Below are 18798 nucleotides of genomic sequence, written 5' to 3'. Positions count from 1 at the left end.
TCAACAAGGGCCAGTACAGATGTGGCCCAAGCTCTCATGTAGAAACTAATACAGATCTTGGGAGCTCAAATCTCCTTAGTGTTGTTCTATTTTTCTACCTCTCATTTTGCTGTGGTTACACTGAATCTGAATCTGCTCTTCAGGAACAGAGATGGTACTGTCAAAAGCTCCTGCTCACTTGACATGTAAGACCATGACTGGGCCTTACGGTAAAGCGTCAAAGCATATTGTGATGACTGACCAAAGACAGATATGTCTGCCTTTCGGAGGAAAGTGCACTGACTGGTATATCTTGGAAGATATTTTAACAATGGCAAAAATAAAAGGATTGCCTGCTGTATAAAAGGTTAATGGGGGACTTCCCTGGTGGCGCAGTGGTTAAGAATCTGCCTGCCAGTGCAGGGGGCATGGGTTCCAGCCCTGGTCCACGAAGATCCCACATGCTGCGGAGCAACTAAGCCCTTGTGCCACAACTACTGAGCCCATGCGCCACAACTACTAAAGCCCGCGCGCCTAGAGCCCATGCTCCACAACAAGAGAAGCCACCGCAATGAGAAGCCCACGCACCGCAACACAGAGTAGCCCCCGCTCGCTTCAACTAGAGAAAGCCCGCACTCAGCAACAAAGATGCAACGCAGCCAAAAATAAATTTACAAAAAAGGTTAATGGTACTTGCTAGGACCAGTAAATAATGGAAGAGCTATGGCTTCCCAAAAAGAAAGCTGCAATTTCAATTCGGCATGACAGTAAATAATTACTATTGTAAACACATCATTCTTTAAGAGTCTCTCATGCTGTTCTACCGAGAGCACTTAGAGCTGAATTCTGAACTGTATAAATGTTCCAGAGACCTTACTGTCATCAGTGAGGCATAGGGTAAAAGCTGAGGTATATCAACAGGCAGAAACTAGTAAAGATCATTATAGATTTTAGCTTGAGCTTTTATTTTAATGCATGGTTCTTTGGATTTCAAAACAAATTTAAGGTATTTTATGGGTCCTTTGTCATGATTTATGATTCATGTAATGGTTGCTCTAGTTGAACCTACTGACTTGGCAAGAATTTAGCATTATTATGAGTTTGCAGCAGCCTAAGAAGTGATTGCTCATGTCTTAGAAGTGGTGTATTATGGAACAAGTGAGTGTATTTTTAGAACAAAATGCTGCATTTCAATGTCATTTGAAAACCCAGCTTATAAAACCAAAAAGCTGAAAGTTGAAGGAAAATATCATGTTGAATTTCTTAGAGGAATATGGAAAATAAATTATAAAATTCATATTATTGACAGTAATATGCCTTGTTCTTGTCACAAGTAATACACTTACTAGCATCACCTTAATTTATGACAGCAATCTCAAGCAAACATAATTTACTCAGAATCTGGTCTAACATCTAAGATAGAAGCATAAAAGTTTATTCCTAGTCAACACCCATCACACTGAAATCACCGGAACTCATACAGTTCCCTTTCTTTTAAAATAACCCCTGGAGTTCTTTATATAGGAAATTCTCTACTTTTGTTCACAGATATTACTGAGTTGGGAGTTAAGAGTCTCAAAATCTTGTTTCAAATCTGCACCATTTGGGGAAGTCACTTTGCCTCCCTTGGTCTGCTTCAGTTTTCTGATCTGTAAACTGGAAAGAATGAATTTATTCTTCCCAAACTGCCTCACATCAGCACCAGCAGGAACTCAAGAATTTCTTAAACACCCTGATCCTCAGGCTTCAATCAGTGTGAGCTAAGTCCTAGAGATCTGCATTCTTTTTAATTATCTCCCCAGGTGAGATAAACAAGCCTGTAAATTAATAAGCTACATGATTTCAAAGGTTCTTTTTGACTCTGATTCAAAAGATACAGGCTTGTTGGTAGAGGTTTCAATTCAGAGTTCACTCATATTAGAATTGTAAGATTTTGACTGCAATTAAATTAACCTTAACTCTGAAGCTATGCGGAAGACAATGCTTTGAATATCCAGAAATATCCAGTTCTATGAGACGATTCAAGGTTATCAGTATTATGTACTGTAGACATACTGTAGACACATAGGGCCAATTAATAGATTGCTTTTTAAAAGATTTAATCCACATGTGAACGAAAAAGAAAACCACGTTTTACATAATTCTTACAGAATCAGTCTCATTTTGTAAAGACAAAATTTTATTGAGATATGGGTTTCTACAATTTTTTTTTTTTTAAAACGTCAGGTTCTCAATGACCATCTAAGTTTTTAATCCAAGTGGCTTTCCCATGCCCCAGCCCACCACAACACCTACAAACTAGCTGCAAAACTTATCTTCAGAGCTTTAAACTGACCAATTTTCTGTATGGAGTTATTTGGCGTAAATATACCAATAGAATATCGGAAACTGTCTAAGAAAGCAATTTGAGAGTAACCAGTAAGCCCTTCTTACCGATGAAACTGAAGATAATTAGGCCATTGAGCCAACTGTCTATTGAGATGGGTCCTAGTTGCATTATTAAGAGCAACTTTCGAATTCACAATGGCCAGGGCATAGTCACTGAATTCTTCTAAAAGCAGCATCCCATTATTCCCATACAGGCTTACATCAGAGAGATTTCAGGTTTTGTTCCAGACCACTGCAACAAAGTTAATATTCCAAGAAAGCAAATATTGCAAGAAAGTGGATATTGCAAGAAAGTGAGTTAGACGAGTATTTTGGTTTCCCAACGTGTATAAAAGTTCTGTTTACACTATACTATAGAGTATTAAGTGTACAATAGTATTGTGTTAAAAAACAATGTACCTTCCTTAAATACTCTATTGCTAAATAATGCTAACCATCATCTGACCCTTCAGCACATCGTAGTAGTAATAAAGATCACTGGTATCACAGATCACTAACAAATATAGTAATGAAAAAGTGTGAAATATTCCGAGAGTTACCAAAATGTGACATTTAGACACAAAATGAGCAAATGCTGTTGGAAAAATGGCTCCAGTAGACTTGCTCCACATGAGGTTGCCAGAAACCTTCAATTTGTAAAACAAAAACAAACAAACAAAAAACAACAAAACAGTATCTGCAAAGGGCAATACAGTGAAACACAGTAAAATGAGGTATACCTGTACACTTTATAGGAACATTTGAACATAACTTTCACATCATCAAGATTACTCTGCCAGGATAGTGTCCGCAAACCCTAGCTCCTACTGGACTTTTAGACGTGGATCACCCATCCGTAATGATGGGAGTCCGCATCAAAGTACTGCCAGAGGCTGGCATCAGCATCTGCACAGGCAGAGGCCAATGGAAACAGCAGAGCTGCATCATTCCTGACTTATTTGTTCACAGGGCAGCAGAGCAGGGGTAATGCTGTATGGGAAGCCTACTTTTTCTTCACGTAAAATGTTGTCCTAAGGATCCAGATTTAAAGCTTGTTTAAAAACAAAGAAGCCAGCAAGATTTGAAATAACAGTAAATCTTTACCTTTGTTATTTACCTTGCTGATTTTTTGTTCTCCATAAAACTTTAATAAATACACTTTGTAACTTTATTTAGACTTAAACACTCCTTGTATATTGTATAAAAGAGAATGGATCTTATCTGGGACCACAATCTAATTGAGAAGTGGTATCTCCAGGACATAACATGTTGGTGGCAGTAGTGACTCTGAGACACCCTGAACAGAGGGTGAAACTGTAGGAGAAGCATCAGACTGGATGCCTTTCTGGAGATCCTCAGTATGGTACTAAGACCTTGGAAATCCTGTGTGTTGCTTTAACAAGAAACATAATTATTTAAGAAATAGTTATTTTAAGAAGTGAGAGAAACTACCCAAGAGCTTTAGCAGAAAAGTTAAAAACAAAGGAAATACAAAAGGAAACAGAATGATATAGTGGATCTGAATTTTAGGAAGATGACCCTGGAGGCAGTATGAAGAATGAACTGGAGAAAGGTGAAAATTGCAGGCTGGAGACTGTGATGAAATTTACTCTTTCACTAAACCAGTGATGGTAGGGATGGAAGGGATAAACTGGCGGGATTTTAAAGGACTTCACAGTCATTGCTAAACCAAATATATCTGGGACACAGAAGAGTCTTTTCTAAGCTTCCAGTTTCGGGAAATGAATACACGGTGGTGCAACTGACTAGTAGAAAAATGCTGAAGGAACAGAAAGGGATTTTGGTGAGATTATCAGTTTGTATTAAAGGAAAGTTTGAATTGCCTACAGCACATCCCGATGGAAACATTTAACGGTCAGTTACATATGTGGTCAGTTTTACATGTGGTATCTCTTTACCAGAGAGATCTGGGGTGGAAACAGCTTTGGGAGTGATAAGCATATGTTGACCACTAAATTTACCTATTTAACTAAGAAAAACATGGACTGTAAAGAGTCTGCTAGAATTGACAACGGTAATTATTGACGATGATGACCGGAGACCTTGGTAAAAGATATACCCACTTAACAGTTGGGGGAATATTGAGTCTTAGGCTGGAGAGTAAATTTTAAGTGAGGAATCAAACAGAGGGCATCCTTTTAGAAAACTGGATTGAAAAAGTGACAGAAAGACAGGATCAAACAGGGAATTGATATAAGGATCATATATATATTAATAGGCTGAAGCGAAAGAGTAGAGAAAGCATGTTTTAAGACAGAAAAGGAGTGAAATATGAAGCAATATCTAAGATGAGTTAGGAAGGAAGGGCATTCAAACTCAGAAGAATACATTAGTCTTGGACAGGATGAGAGAGATCTTTTTCAGTGAAAAGACAAGAATAGAAACAGATGCCAGCAAATTCATTTGAAGATGGGGAGACAAAAGGTTTGAAATAGTACATGATTCTTTTAAAATAAAATTATAATTTGGATTATCAAAATAATACATATCATTGTGAGATACTAAACATTTGAAAAGAAAATATTAAGAATTCTTATGCACATAAAAATCAACCCTTCCCCTTCTCTCCTCCTGCAAGTAGGTCCACGTTGCTATCTTCTATCATAATTCATGCACTGAGAAAGTTCACAAATATTAATTACGCTTTAGGTCTCAGCTCAGTCCTTTCTTCCTTTAATCCTGAACCCTTTACTCTAACTCTCCCATGTTTTTCAGATAGTCATCATCTTCACTGATTTTTTACATTTTCCCAAACACGGTCAAAAATATCTTTCTTTCACCACACTTAAGTTACATGAAACAAAAGGCACATTCCACTCATCTTCAGAATTCCGCAACACAAATACAGAGCTTTAAACAATGTAAATCAGCACGGCCCAACAGAACATTCTGTCATGATGGAAATATTTATTTCTCTGCACTATCTAATATAGTAACCACTTGCTACTGTGGCTATGAAGTACTTGAAATGGGAAACTATAGAATTGGATTCTTAATTTTAATTGAATATGGATAGGGGCTACTTACTTAATAGCACACTGTAGGCAATTATTATAGTGGTTAAATGATTTTTTTTTTTAGCTGTCTTATTGTGTGGTTGATTTTTATTCTTTTTCTTTCTTGAAAAAAAAAAAAAAAAAGATTCCCCAAGGCTGAAAGTAGATTAGAGGGAACAAACTGGAGGAGAGATGACTAGGAATGAGAACAAGTTTAATCACAAAAAAGAACTGAAAAAAGCCTCAGCTTTAAAGAGTATGTGGTCAAATAATCCTCATCTCTCAACTGATGTTCACTATAACGATCCCGAACCATCCAAGCAATGAATGTGCCAGGATCCTTGTAGCTCGATCAAACTTAATGTTCCGAATTTCAGGAGATATAACATTATCCTTATATCTCAATTTTAAAAGTTTCAAAAACTTAAGCAACTTAAAAAAAAAAGCTACTAAGTGATAAAACTAGAATTCTAACTCCAGTCAACTTCAAAGCTCATGAGTTTTAATATGATGTCTATTGCCTAAATTGTCTTCATCACACTCTCTAGTCTTAGGAACTCACACACACACACAAAATATTTTAGAAAAAAATTCTCACTAAAGATATTTTAAAACCTAAAGCAAATCACTGTAGTGTATAAAAGGATAAATCTTCAGCTAATTAAAAACTATTTGTTTTCCAAATGACTCATGGTCTAGTGAGTCTGGATAGATACCACATTCACTTTAGTAAGTCAGTACTGATGTAGTAAACTATGCAAACCCTGAATGTGTGTCATACAAAAAAAGTTTTTGAATATATCTTTTCTCAAATAAATTTACTACCTTTCAGTCTTAAGAAAAAAAAATCAATGGATTACAGAGATAAGAAATTCTTTTCCATTACCTCCAAAGAATAAAATTATAAAACTTACTCTTACCTTTTTGTTTGTTGTAGATGTGTGGTATACTCCTATTCTCCTTCACGACAAACTTCTCTAAAATTCCTTCAGTTGTTTAGGTCCCAAGTGCTATTATATATATTTTATATGTATATTTTCACAGCATTCTTAATCTTTAAAGAAATGCATTGAAACTCTACTTTCAATGTCTCCTAAAACTCAAAGAAACATGACGTCTTTAAGACGTGGTGCCTATGGTCAAAAGGATACACTTACTGCATCCCAATGTCTATAAATAAACTATGGTTTCTTAAAAGGCCCACAAAATAAGAACTAATAACCAATGACATTTCTTAATTAAAGGTTATATTTGTTAGGAATGGAAGCTAACTATTTACTGATTTAAGTAATTTTCAAATATATTACCTTATAATTTATTTTATACTAGAATTCTTAGTTGCCTTTCTTATTCTTCTTACTTTCATTCCATATTTCCTTCTAAATTATAATCATGTATTCTATTCTGGATGAAATACTCTCATTTTCGTCTAAAATGCAGCTGGTAAACAAAAGCATGTAAGACTACACCTAAGAGGGAAGCCACATCTCTTTCATCTGTGACTTTTCTTTTCAAGTTATCCTTGGCTTACTAAACTGTGGGCTGTTGTGGCTGTTACTGTCTCAGCTAAACATAGACCCTAATTTAGGTAATCATAGGATAAAACCCAAACTGATGTACGGTTTCAAATAAAATACTGATACCCCTTCATATAGACCAGGGTGGCAGAGACACACTGTATTTAACATTCAACTAGGCGTCTTCAGTGGTGGACTCTGTTATTTCAGATGTCAGTGTAATCATAGCCAGAGAGAAGCAAAACAGGAGGAGAACAACAAAAACTTCTGCTTTTGCATTCCCTTCAGCAAAAATGCCTTATTAGGGGGAACAAAGAGAAAAAAACCCTTTTACTAAATGCATCAATATGATCAAGAATGTGTGACAAGTATTTCATCTAAAGAATGTTGCAGAATTTAGCATTCTTTATCTCAACCCAACAGGTTTGATTCAATTCAGTTACTGAATCTTTTCTTCAGATAAAAGGTTTGTGTAAATGACTATCATAAAGTACGTTGTATATAGGCCTCATTCTTGCCTCAGTGACAGAGAAGCAAAGAAAATAGCAAAAGAATCTCACACACCATGAGCTTGAAGCAATTGTTTTCAGATGGAAAAATCCCTAGATGATTGCCCACATTTCCTGATAACTCCACACTGCCAAACCACACGATAATTAGGAGTAAATGGTCAGATAAAAATAGAGTTTACACAGGCTTTATCGTTGCAATTATAAATGCAGTATTTTCATAGTAAGTTTACACTAAAGAACTGAACATTAAGGCATTGGGTGTAATTCCAAATAAGTCACTAACCGATCAGTCAAAAACTAACATTTATCTCTACAAAATAGGCTCTTCTGGCTCACTAGCTCTTGAGCCTCCAGGTAATCTTATACTGAATCATTAGCAATCACTACGTGCTCATAATGGCCCTGAGGAATACACAAATGTGAAATCAAGGAAACTCAGCACAGCATTAGGAACCCTAGGTGCTCTAAAACACAAATGCGCGGAGGATGGTGGAGGGGTCCCGTCCAGAAGCCCTTTGCCTGCTGGTGCACCAATCTCTCAGCTGCTCTGAGAATTGGCTGTCAACGCCTCACAGCTGCCACTTCCTTGGAAAACAGCCCTCCATCAAAGACGGACTGGCACAGGGTAAAAAAGCCCGCCCCCTTGCTTCAAGGATGAACTACGGTGCAGCTTGTGCTCTTGAGAGTCTCCCTGCAATCACAGTGCAGTAAGACTCCAGGGGCGAGCGCACCCTTGCTCAGCCTTTTTCCTTTGCTCTTCCTTGCTTTTCTCACTCCTGTGGACTTGAGATTACTTTCCAAATAAATCACATTAACTAAATCCCCATCTCATGCTCTGCTTCCAAGAAACGCTCACTTAGGATACACAGGTACCATTAAAACTTTAAATTAGCCATGTTTTTTAAAAGAGCAGCAAATAGAAGAGATGGAATAAAGAATGGAAGAAGAATTCTATTACCAAGATTTCTGAGTGAAGCTACAACACTGAGCAGAAACCGCAATTTCAACTCAGCACTTATTTTCTATGTGTTTGACAATCCGTTTCTTTATCTTTAAAATGGAAATTATATCTCACTATCCAACATATAGCTGCAGTGTTGTATTTAGATAGTGGAAGAGTTGGAAAAAAATATTATTTCCCCTTTCCTCTCTGAGTTTTCTAACAGAAAAAACAAACCATACAAACAAAGAGACCTTTCTAAGCAGGTCTACCAATTTGTTGAAATTTCTTTTCCTTTTCTTTTTCCTTCTTCTCAGCATTGAAATATAAAAAATTCATTTTTTAAAAATATAAATGAATCTCAAAAATATAACTGCCAGTGTTTTAAACCAATAGTATACTCAAAACACTTTTATTGGGCCATTCCATGATTGTCTGTGTTTAAATTGAACATTCAAAGTCAGGGACCTTTGTTTCCTAGTGTCCTTCTCAGTGACTGGCACATGGTCAGCATAAACTAAGTATCTGCTGGTTCAATGGAGAGTTTACTTAAAGCATCAGAACCATATAGGAGAGGCAATATTCATAACAGTTAAGGCTCTAGTCTCTGAAGTGTGACAGAAGCTTAAATCTTACATCTCTTAATAGCTATGTAAACTTGTTGCCTAATTTCTTGAAATCTCATTCAACTAATCTTTAAAAATCAATGTAATATTATTCATCCCATAGGCTCTACAGGAATCCAATGAGAGTAGGTATTTAGCAAGGTAAATGCTAATATATATTAGCTAGTTAGTAGAAAGAGTGGTATTATAGTATGAAATTCAGACCCTGTTTATAAATCTATGGGCAAGTGTTAATAATAAAGTCATGGTCAATTAACACATTTTAAATAGCATACGTATTATTGTTACTGTTTCTATTATTATAATAGTTATGGGTTGAGACAGAAAATTTTCCTAAGAATTTCCCAAGAAGAGTCCATGGTAAATTGTTAGTCAATAAAAGGATAGCCGAGAGCCAGTATTAATAAAATCTCGTCTGATTATCAAAGAAACATAAAGAAGATCCAGTATTAAGAAAAAAACCAGTTCCTAAGTGAAGAACTTGACCAAAGGACAGATCATACATTTGACCAATATAGGAAGAAATATCTGTCGGTTTTAAATATTGTGCTCTGTGCAGGTATTTAACCATACTACCACGTTCTTTTCAATGGAAAATTTACCTCATGTCTTTCATTCAAATGAAAAATTGTTATTATTACAAAGCAACCTTTTTTAAATGACAATTTCTTAAATATCTCTAAAGAGAACTGACACGGGAAAGACAAGTTTCACACTTGGATATAAAAAAACTGATCATTCATGTTTTAAAGTATAAGGTGTATGGTTGAGGCTGAAATACAGCACTGGCAAATAATAATGATAAAAATTGTAGTGAACTAATGAAATGAAGTAAGCAGGACAAAGAACCAAACCAGCCCCTGCCAACTCCCCACCCCCTCCTCCACACACAAAACACCAGTACCTGGAAAGGTAGGCCGGACCACTGAAAATAGAAGCAGCTATTACCATTGCAAGATCATCAGGTGTAATTTTAGGCATTCTTCATAAAATTTCTTGGCCATTTTAAAATGGATGTTACATGTCTACCCCTTTGGATTTCCTATTTCCGTCTTGTACATACTTATTTAACCCAAAAGCTACAATTATACTCACCTTAACTACCTATATAAAGATCTTCATTTAGACCTATTTTAATGTCATAATTTATTAGAGTGGAAATCTTAAGAAATGAACAAATGTTCTGTATCTTATGTAAAAAATCATTGTTAAATTTCTCAATGAAATTCAATTTTCTTCATAAAATAATTTCCTTTTAGATATTATTAGCCACAAACTATCTTATTCTCCTGATAAATTAAATGTTCCCTTTTATCAAAGAACACACTACATAACCCATCACACCAAAAAAAGTACTATGATAAAAGGAAAAAAGTTTTGGCTTTATAATGAGATAGCTTCATATTCTGATACATATAGCAATGTGACCTCTCTGAATCTCAGTTTCCTCAAAGTTCAAGTGGGCAAACTCAAGGTCCATGAATAATCCTCTGTAGCCCATGGACACTCTGGGCCTGAGGTTCTGAAAAGAACTGAAAGAAGATGAATACAAAAATCAATGTAGGCTGTTGGACTCCCAAGATTCTACAGGCAGAAAACAGGCTGATAAAAGTAGTCAGCAGCAAACATGTTTGAAAGAATAAACTATATTCAAGGCTGCAACATAGCAATGACAAAAAAAAATAGATACTACAGTGGACAATTACTCAGCTAAATGAAAGAATGAAATACCTATACAACATCAGTGAATCTCCAGCACATTGTCAGACAGGCTGCTTTAAAACCCCCAAACCCACAGCTTCTCCTGGATACAACCCTGCCCACTCAATAGCCCAAGACCAGGCCCTACACACCAGTGTACAGGCACTAGATCTGGGACACCCAGGGCCCTGCAGCCAGAGACCATGGGACCCAGCTCCATCCATAAGTGAGTAGGGACCATCCCCAGAATACCTGGCCCCACCTACCACTGAGCCATTTCTAGCCTCAGGACCAGCCTCACCCACAAGTGGGCAGTTAGCAGCCCCAGAGAAACCATAGCCTTGCAGCCTGCAGACCCAGCCCGTCCACCAGCAGGCTAGGACTAGCCTTGCTATCAGCTGGGCCCCAGCCATGCCCACTACCATGGCTGGCACTCACCTCAGGACTTGGTTTCATCCAACAATAGGCAGACACTAGCCCCGGGATATCCTGGACCCCAGGTCTACTTGCCAGTGACCAAAAACTAGCCCTGGGTGGCCCCCTGGGGTTCTGCTGCCAGGCATCACATAGCCTGGCCACACCAAGAAGAGGCCAGCAGCCTCTGCACAAGGCAGGGCCAGGCAGACCAGTGTACAGGCACTAGATCTGGGACCAGCCAAGCCTACCAGACCACCCACAGTAGTCAGCCTACCACAACAAAAGGACCCAAGCAGTCCACATAGGGAGCACTCCTAAAATGCATAGTTCCAGTGACCAAAGAGAAATGGATGCACAGGACATCTCCTGCATAAGGCCATTTCTCCAAGGTCAGAAAATGTAGACTATGTACCAGATATATAGAAATAAAAAAAGAGCAATTAGGCAAAATGAGGAGACAGAGAAACATGTTCCAAATGAAAGAACAAGATAAAACTCCAGAAGAGTTAAGTGAAGTGGAGATAGCCAATCAAGTTCAAGGTAATGACTGTACGATGATCAAAGTGTTCAGGAGAATAGACGAACAGAGCAAGAAGTTAGAAATTTTTCACAAAGAGACAGAAAACAAAGAAAAACGCAACAGATGAGGAATACAACAGCTGAAATGAAAAAAATACTCTAGAATCAACAGTAGACTAGATGATACAGAGGAACACATCAGTGAGCTGGAAGACAGTAGTAGAAATCACTGAAGGTGAACATAAGAAAAAAGAAAAAAAAGGAATGAAGACAATTTAAGGGACCTCCGGGACAATGTCAAATGTACAAACATTCACATTATAGGGGTCCCAGAAGGAAGAAAAAGAAAGAAAAAGGGGCAGAGAATATATATGAAGATGTAATAGCTGAAAACTTCCATAACCTGTGAAAGGAAACAGACATCCAAGTCCAAGAAGCATAGAGTCCCAAACATGATCAACCCAAAGAGGACCACACAGAGACATATTGTAATTGAAATGACAAGCATCAAAGATAAAGAGAGACTATTATAAACAGCAAGGAAAAAGCAACAAGTTTCATACAAGGCAATACCCATAAGGCTAATCAGGTGACTTTACAGCAAAAATTCTGCAGTCATCTATGATGACTATGAAAATTTTGAATCACTATGTTGTACACTTGAAACTAATAATATTATAAATCAATGATACCTCAATTTATAAAACTGTAATAGGAAGGTCAACTCCTATAACAAACACACATTCCCAATCCCAGTTGTTTAACTGTGTCCACGTCACAATTTTTTTTTCTGGGGCGTGTAAGGAGCATGATGAAATGCAGCAGTAATTCAAGGATCAGGGCCTCTTCCAGCTTAAAGTTCCATTTTCCTTTAGGACACTCAGAAGATGCACAGAAGCAAATCATGGAAAATTTCCTACCTTCTTTAATAATCTTGCCCAGGAAATGGCACATATACACATGTACCTTCTATTGCATTTATTGGATGAGGTGGTCAGAGTAGCCTCATCTAGAAGCAAGGGAGCTGGGAGATTTAGTCTAGTTCTCGGCCAGATAACAGTGAACATTAAAATTTCCTAACTATAGAAACCTAAAGTGTAGCAGATATATCCAGTAAGGAGAAGACTTGAAAAATTATAGGAGAGACAGAGACAAACAGATGAAAAGACAGAGCGAGAGAGAAAGAGAGACATCATTTATAGAGCATTACATAGAGGACATGGGTTGAAGTGAGATCAAGTGTAAAATGGGGAAGCTCCAGTTAGATAAGTCTACCCGAAGTAATAATATAATTTTTAAGAATATTCTTTACATCACTCCTGGGTAGATGGTTGATGAGGGGAAACGGTTTTGTTTATCTTTCTGGTTTGTTTTTTGCGGAATGTTGGAAAATTTAATCATCCTGCCTCATGATTTGAGATGAAAATAAACTGCTTGTAAGGCAGGGGCCAGTGGAAACCACAGACCCATATCCCTGTAGCCTTTTGACATTTTTCCCTCAACAACATGTTCTCTTCTATCAAGTTATAAGATTTATAAGAACAAGGACAAGACAGTTATGCTTAAAATACAGAAGAAAAAATTCATATTCAAACTGCTGCTGTCCTGTCCCACCAGAAGTTATTTATACCAATTATTTATACTAACTGATATGAACAACAGAGTAAACAAGCTATTAGAAAGAGCAATCTCTGCAGATTTCCTTTAGCATCTCAGAAACATGAGAATTTACTGGGTCCTTCTGGACCACATCAAATTGTTGTTTTTTTAGGTTAAAAAGGTCAAGTATCATTCCTTTCATATGATGCAAAAGAAGAACTACATAGAGTAAGTTGCTTATGCACACGAAACGCTAATAAAACAGAATGGACCCTGGAAAAGTGTGGCTGGCATGTACATCTCCCTAAGACTTTTCTGTGCTGGTTTATCCTATGATCAAAGCTAAACCAAGGTTGAATGGACAGCTGCACATCAATCTAACAAGAACAAGCACGTAACGGATGGTCTCTTTATATCCCTGAAGACTTTTGGGTGAGCTAGAGTAGGATTTTACCCTCATCTAGTCCCTTGGAAAGTATTTTTGTACAAATATTAAGTTCATCATAATTCAAATTTGCTTCTTTTAAAAGTATACCCTTAGTCAATCTAAACTAACTTTAACACTATAACTGTAGTGAGGAAATTGGTTTAATATTTATAAAAATGTTTATTTATTTCATCAGAATCCCTTTTCATGATTATTTACTTGCCTTCCTATGCAGTCAAGTCTACTATTTACCCTTGGCCTATATCCTGCAAAGTCATTCTTTCCTAAGTCATATGGCCAAATGACGTATTTTAAGATATTTATAATAGTTGTATTAAATTTTAAAATGCTCTTTTGAGTCAGAGTGCCACAAGAAACCAATATTACTAGCATCTGGTGAAATTTAACACATTGCTCTCATTTGGTCTTGTATTATTCTGTTTCTGCTCCCTTCACTTGGCTTAAAAACATTCAAATACATTTTAGAATAACAGGACCTACATTTCAGGGCAAAATGACATATAATTAACTCTTATGTTCTGTTCCCTTTCCCAGAGCACGTAACAGTGATCTGAACTGGGGAATCAGAATAAAAGGAAGGACTTTAGAGTGGGGTTCTCATAGAAAGCTTTCAGAAAAAAATTCAAGCCATTAAATGGAATTTTTTTTAAATGGCTTCTTTTACAGTTCTCCCAAGCCTCAAAGCCTACCAAGATTTACTCTATTCCAATTCAAGTAGCACTCATTCTTTATCAAAAAAAAGCGAAGAGAAGCACAAAAATGCTTAGCAAACTTGCATGCGATCTGTTTGCTGCTCTGAAAGGAAAGTAAATATTTGTAGCATTATAAAGCATGCTACAGAATCCTGTAACCAAAACAAGAGTCTGAATGGCATCTTTTTTCCAACTACATAAACAGCTGGCTCTTAGATGGAAGTTTGGCTGAAATACTTTACCTTCCTAGACACCATGTTTACTTTGACTGATGCAAGGAAATTTTACAGTATGCAATAACATCTGCTACCAAGTTATGTGGAATGCATCTACTCCAATCGCTCTTCCAATAAGGGAACAGGGTACTTTTTAAAAAACAGTAGAAAAACACAATTTTGAAAAATTATACAATTTTTGCACATAATGGTATCCTTCATAAGAAGAGCAGAATAGGCTAGTGAACTAATTATTGACATATAGTTGTTGGTTAGAAAGCTAAGAGTTAGTGACTCAGTTAAAAGAGCTTCTGGATATCAAGAACAAAGATGGAAATACTTTAAGTCAAAATTGGTTCATAATTTTTGTCTTATTAACATTTATTAATGTCAATGCTATAAAATGTTTGCTTTAGTGAGCCTGAACGAAGCAAGGCTTCGTTCTTTATGCTTCTTCAGTCCCACATGGGTATTTAATGAGATTTGACCTCAAATTGCAATTACTTCATGAAGAGTTTGTCTTCTTTTTCCAGTAGCCTTCTCTCTTTTTTTGGCCATGTGTTTAATGCTTTTATGTTCTGTAGGTGCTCCCTGGACCTACAGCTGCAGTACTGGGGGTTCCATTCCTGCCCATCATATCCCAATAATTTCTGAACTCATTCTGATTTCTCAAACATGGTTCTTAGCCTTCCATTCAACAACTGTATCTGACCAATAAATTTATATGCTTTAACCAAGTCCAGGATTGGAAGTTGAGAGAGAAAGTAACTAGAAAACATGGCTGGAGATAGAGAATTTGAGGGCTTATAATCGTACTAGCAGTGAGAAAGGAGGAGGAGGAAAAGGTAAGATGAAGGATATTATGGAGAAATTGGACAGGATCTGGTTATGGACAAAATTATCTGTATCAAAGAAAACTGAATGAAATTATTATTTCCTTTACACAAATAATTCCCAAAGGACTAGGAAACTAATTTCCTAAAAGAAAAAGTTAAGCAAGTCTTTGTCAGTTTGTTTGTATACAGATCCAAATTTGAATATTTTTCTAATTACAAAAATTATTAAATAAAATCTGTGCCCTTACAAGGAAATTTGAGCTCAAAGATATGACTTTAGGTCATATTCCAGTATACTTTCTCTTCAGTTGGGTCAAATATACTGTTAAACCCATGCATTGATTTCTTAGTCTCATCCTCACATTCTTTAGTTCTTGAATTTTCATTTGGTTCTTTAATAGAATCAAATAAATACGGCAACTTAGTTTTATTACATTTGGTAACTATTTCACAGCATTTACACAGGTCCAACTTTTACTGTGACTTTCATGCCTTCATAGGGTTCACTAAAAGCTCTGGAACTCGGGGAATGTAGGGTCAGTAGAAACCCAGAGGAGACTCCCTCAGGGGTGAAAAGTACTGGGCAGTTGTAGTTTGGGAATCAAAGAGGCCGCAAGTTTGATACTGAAGAGAGTAATCAAAAAGTCCAAGTATCATTGTAGACCACCTGCCACTAGGAAAAATTAGGGCGCGTTTGTAGGCAGAGGGTAAAGAGGCTGAAAAGTCGACATTGGTGCCCCTTAAAAGACGCTCAGGTTGAAGATAGATGAATCTACCATGGAAATCCAGACGTTATGAAAGGATGTGAAAGAAAGCAATCCAAAATTGTTAACTGAGTGGAATGATGCCAGAGCAACCGGATCTTCATGTTGTGCTTCCTTTTCTGAACACCCTGAGAGAGTTCTCTTACATGTCCCCAAAGCGGGTGATCTGAGATCTCCAAGACATCTCATTAATGAGGACCAGACCATCATATGTTAATCACTGGATAAAAACATAGAATTGAGCACTGGTTTTCACCCTCTGGTTTCTGGTAAATTCTATACAAGTCACGTACCCACTTTATGTTCAAGTGTTACCTCTTACAAGGACACAAGGATAATAAAGGCAAAGCACTTTGAAAAAAAGAAGTCAACATTGGCAAAGCCAGCTAAAAATTTCAAGTCCAAATATCTTCATAAATTGCCCCACGGAGTTAAGTCCAGTGAGTATGAAACAGAATCAAGGATTCCAAAGTACTATCCCTATCGTAAGCATATTACAATTTTGGTCATTTATCACATGCTAATTGAGACACCAGTATTTTTCTCCGTGACTTCAGCATGTTACAGTTTATCGTCCATAAAGAAAAAGATCCTTTTAGAAGTAAATAATATCATGTGGCATCTTGGCTCAAAAGCATTAACTTCCCATCACAAGTATAATGAAATCTGAACACTTCATTAGAGCCTACAGTGGTCCTCCGTAGCACCGCCCTTGCCTGCTTCCACAACGTGGCATCTCATTCAATCTGCTCTCTCTCTCCATGAACATCTATTTCTGTCTTAGAACCTGGGTCCTGTTGGTCTTTCAGCCTCAAAAGCTTTTCCCCAGATGGAGATGTGGTTTGATCCTTCAGGAGAGGCCTTCTCTGACCACCTCATTTAAAATAACTTCCATCCCTACCCTTGCTCCCACAGTCACTCTCTAAACCTTTACCCTGATTTTATTTTTCTTCATAGTACTTATCTCCACCAGAACTTGTGTTTTATCTGTGGATTTCTTTCTTCCCTACTAAGATCTATACGAGCAGGAAAGTTGTTGCATCTACTGCCTTCTCCTAGAGGCATAAAAGACTGATTAAAAAATGAAAGTATTCTATATTCTCTATATATGTATGTAAATATTTGTTGAATTAGTAAATAAATGAGAAAATGAGATACATGAACTTGATCCAGTTCAAGGAAGGAGAGCTGGAGGACCCTGGCCAGATACTACCGACTCTATACGAGCTAAATTCAGAGCACTAAAGGGAAGCAAGAGTGAAAGCAAGCCCCACAGTTGTCACCGAGCCATAGAATCATGACTTCATTCCAATTCCTAGAGAGGTGTTGGACCCAAGGTTACAGACACACTTGCTTTGTGAGTCAAGGTTCTTAAGGCCCAGGGGCAGGCTTGGACCTCCAGGCCATCAGGGTGAGCTGGGCGTTAGGTTAGTGGGAAATATTAATAAATTTAGCTGTGAGGAAATGCTGACAGTGGAAGCAGATGCGCAAGGAGAAGCCTTTGTTAAAGAAGCAGATTCTTGCTGATTTTCCCAGCATTATCCTATCCCTTCTCATCAGTATTCCAGAGGTTTTCAGAATTTCATTAATGAGAAAGAAGCCCTTCCAATAGTTCTGTCATTCCTGGAGAGCAGCACACATCCAAAGGAGAATAGACTATTGTGTTCCGGAAATAGTTGTGCTACACAAGAAACTGGTGAAACCACAGGCTGGGGCTGCAGAGTGAATCCAATCAGTTGAAGGGAAGCATAGTCTCTTCATTCACATTAACAGGGGAAATGGTTGAAAAATCCTATTATTCAAAACATACACATAATTAATGTTTCAGCCTACATTTATCTCCAGTTTTTATTTTATTTTTTTTCTAGTCTCAAGAGGTGAGAATGGTTATATATCATACAAGGGTACAATTTCTGTCTTTAAGAAATCACATTAGTGTACAACTGTTGGAAATGATCCACAGTAAGAAGACACTATCATATGCAAAGCCAGCTTTACAAAAAAAGTTAGATACCTGCTTACAAATCATATCCAACTCCAAGCTGTGTCGTAAAACTAGTCGAGCCTAACTCACTAAAGTGCACACCCATTAATGAACGCAGTGAAGTTTAAGATGCTTTTTCTTCACCCTTTGTCAAAATCATGAGTTATAATCTGATTCTGTCCAAAATGTTGACAAAAAAGCGTTTTACTCCTTGCTCTAGATGTTATTTTTATACAGCAAAGAACACAAGAAGTACGTCTCACGGTAACAAGAAAAATTGCCCACCATAAATAACAAAATTAAAACACAAATACAGGCAGCTTTTTAAAAAGAGGTGAGGGAGGGTTAAAGGGAACAAGGGAGACCAAACAGGTGTAATATTATGGGCTAAGCAAATGCTATAAGCTCTGCCATCTTTCTTTTCTAAGAACATTTTCAGAAACGTAAAATGCCTGGGAATTTCTCATAGCTTAGAAACACAGGTTCAGAAAATAGATGTGAGGAAATGGTAGGAAAAGTAGAACTAGGAAACAGTGGATGGGCTGAGCACTAGGTGGAATGTACAGATCTAGTTTTACTTTTCCCCAACTTCCCCTACATTACTTCATAAAGCTTTTCAAAGATTAGTTTTGTTTCACTTCTCTATTTTGGGTTACTCTCTATGT

The sequence above is a fragment of the Tursiops truncatus genome, chromosome 9 (genome assembly GCF_011762595.2).
Source record: "Tursiops truncatus isolate mTurTru1 chromosome 9, mTurTru1.mat.Y, whole genome shotgun sequence".
Taxonomy (NCBI): domain Eukaryota; kingdom Metazoa; phylum Chordata; class Mammalia; order Artiodactyla; family Delphinidae; genus Tursiops; species Tursiops truncatus.
The sequence above is the reverse complement of the archived record's forward strand: the minus strand, read 5'-3'. Positions refer to the sequence as shown.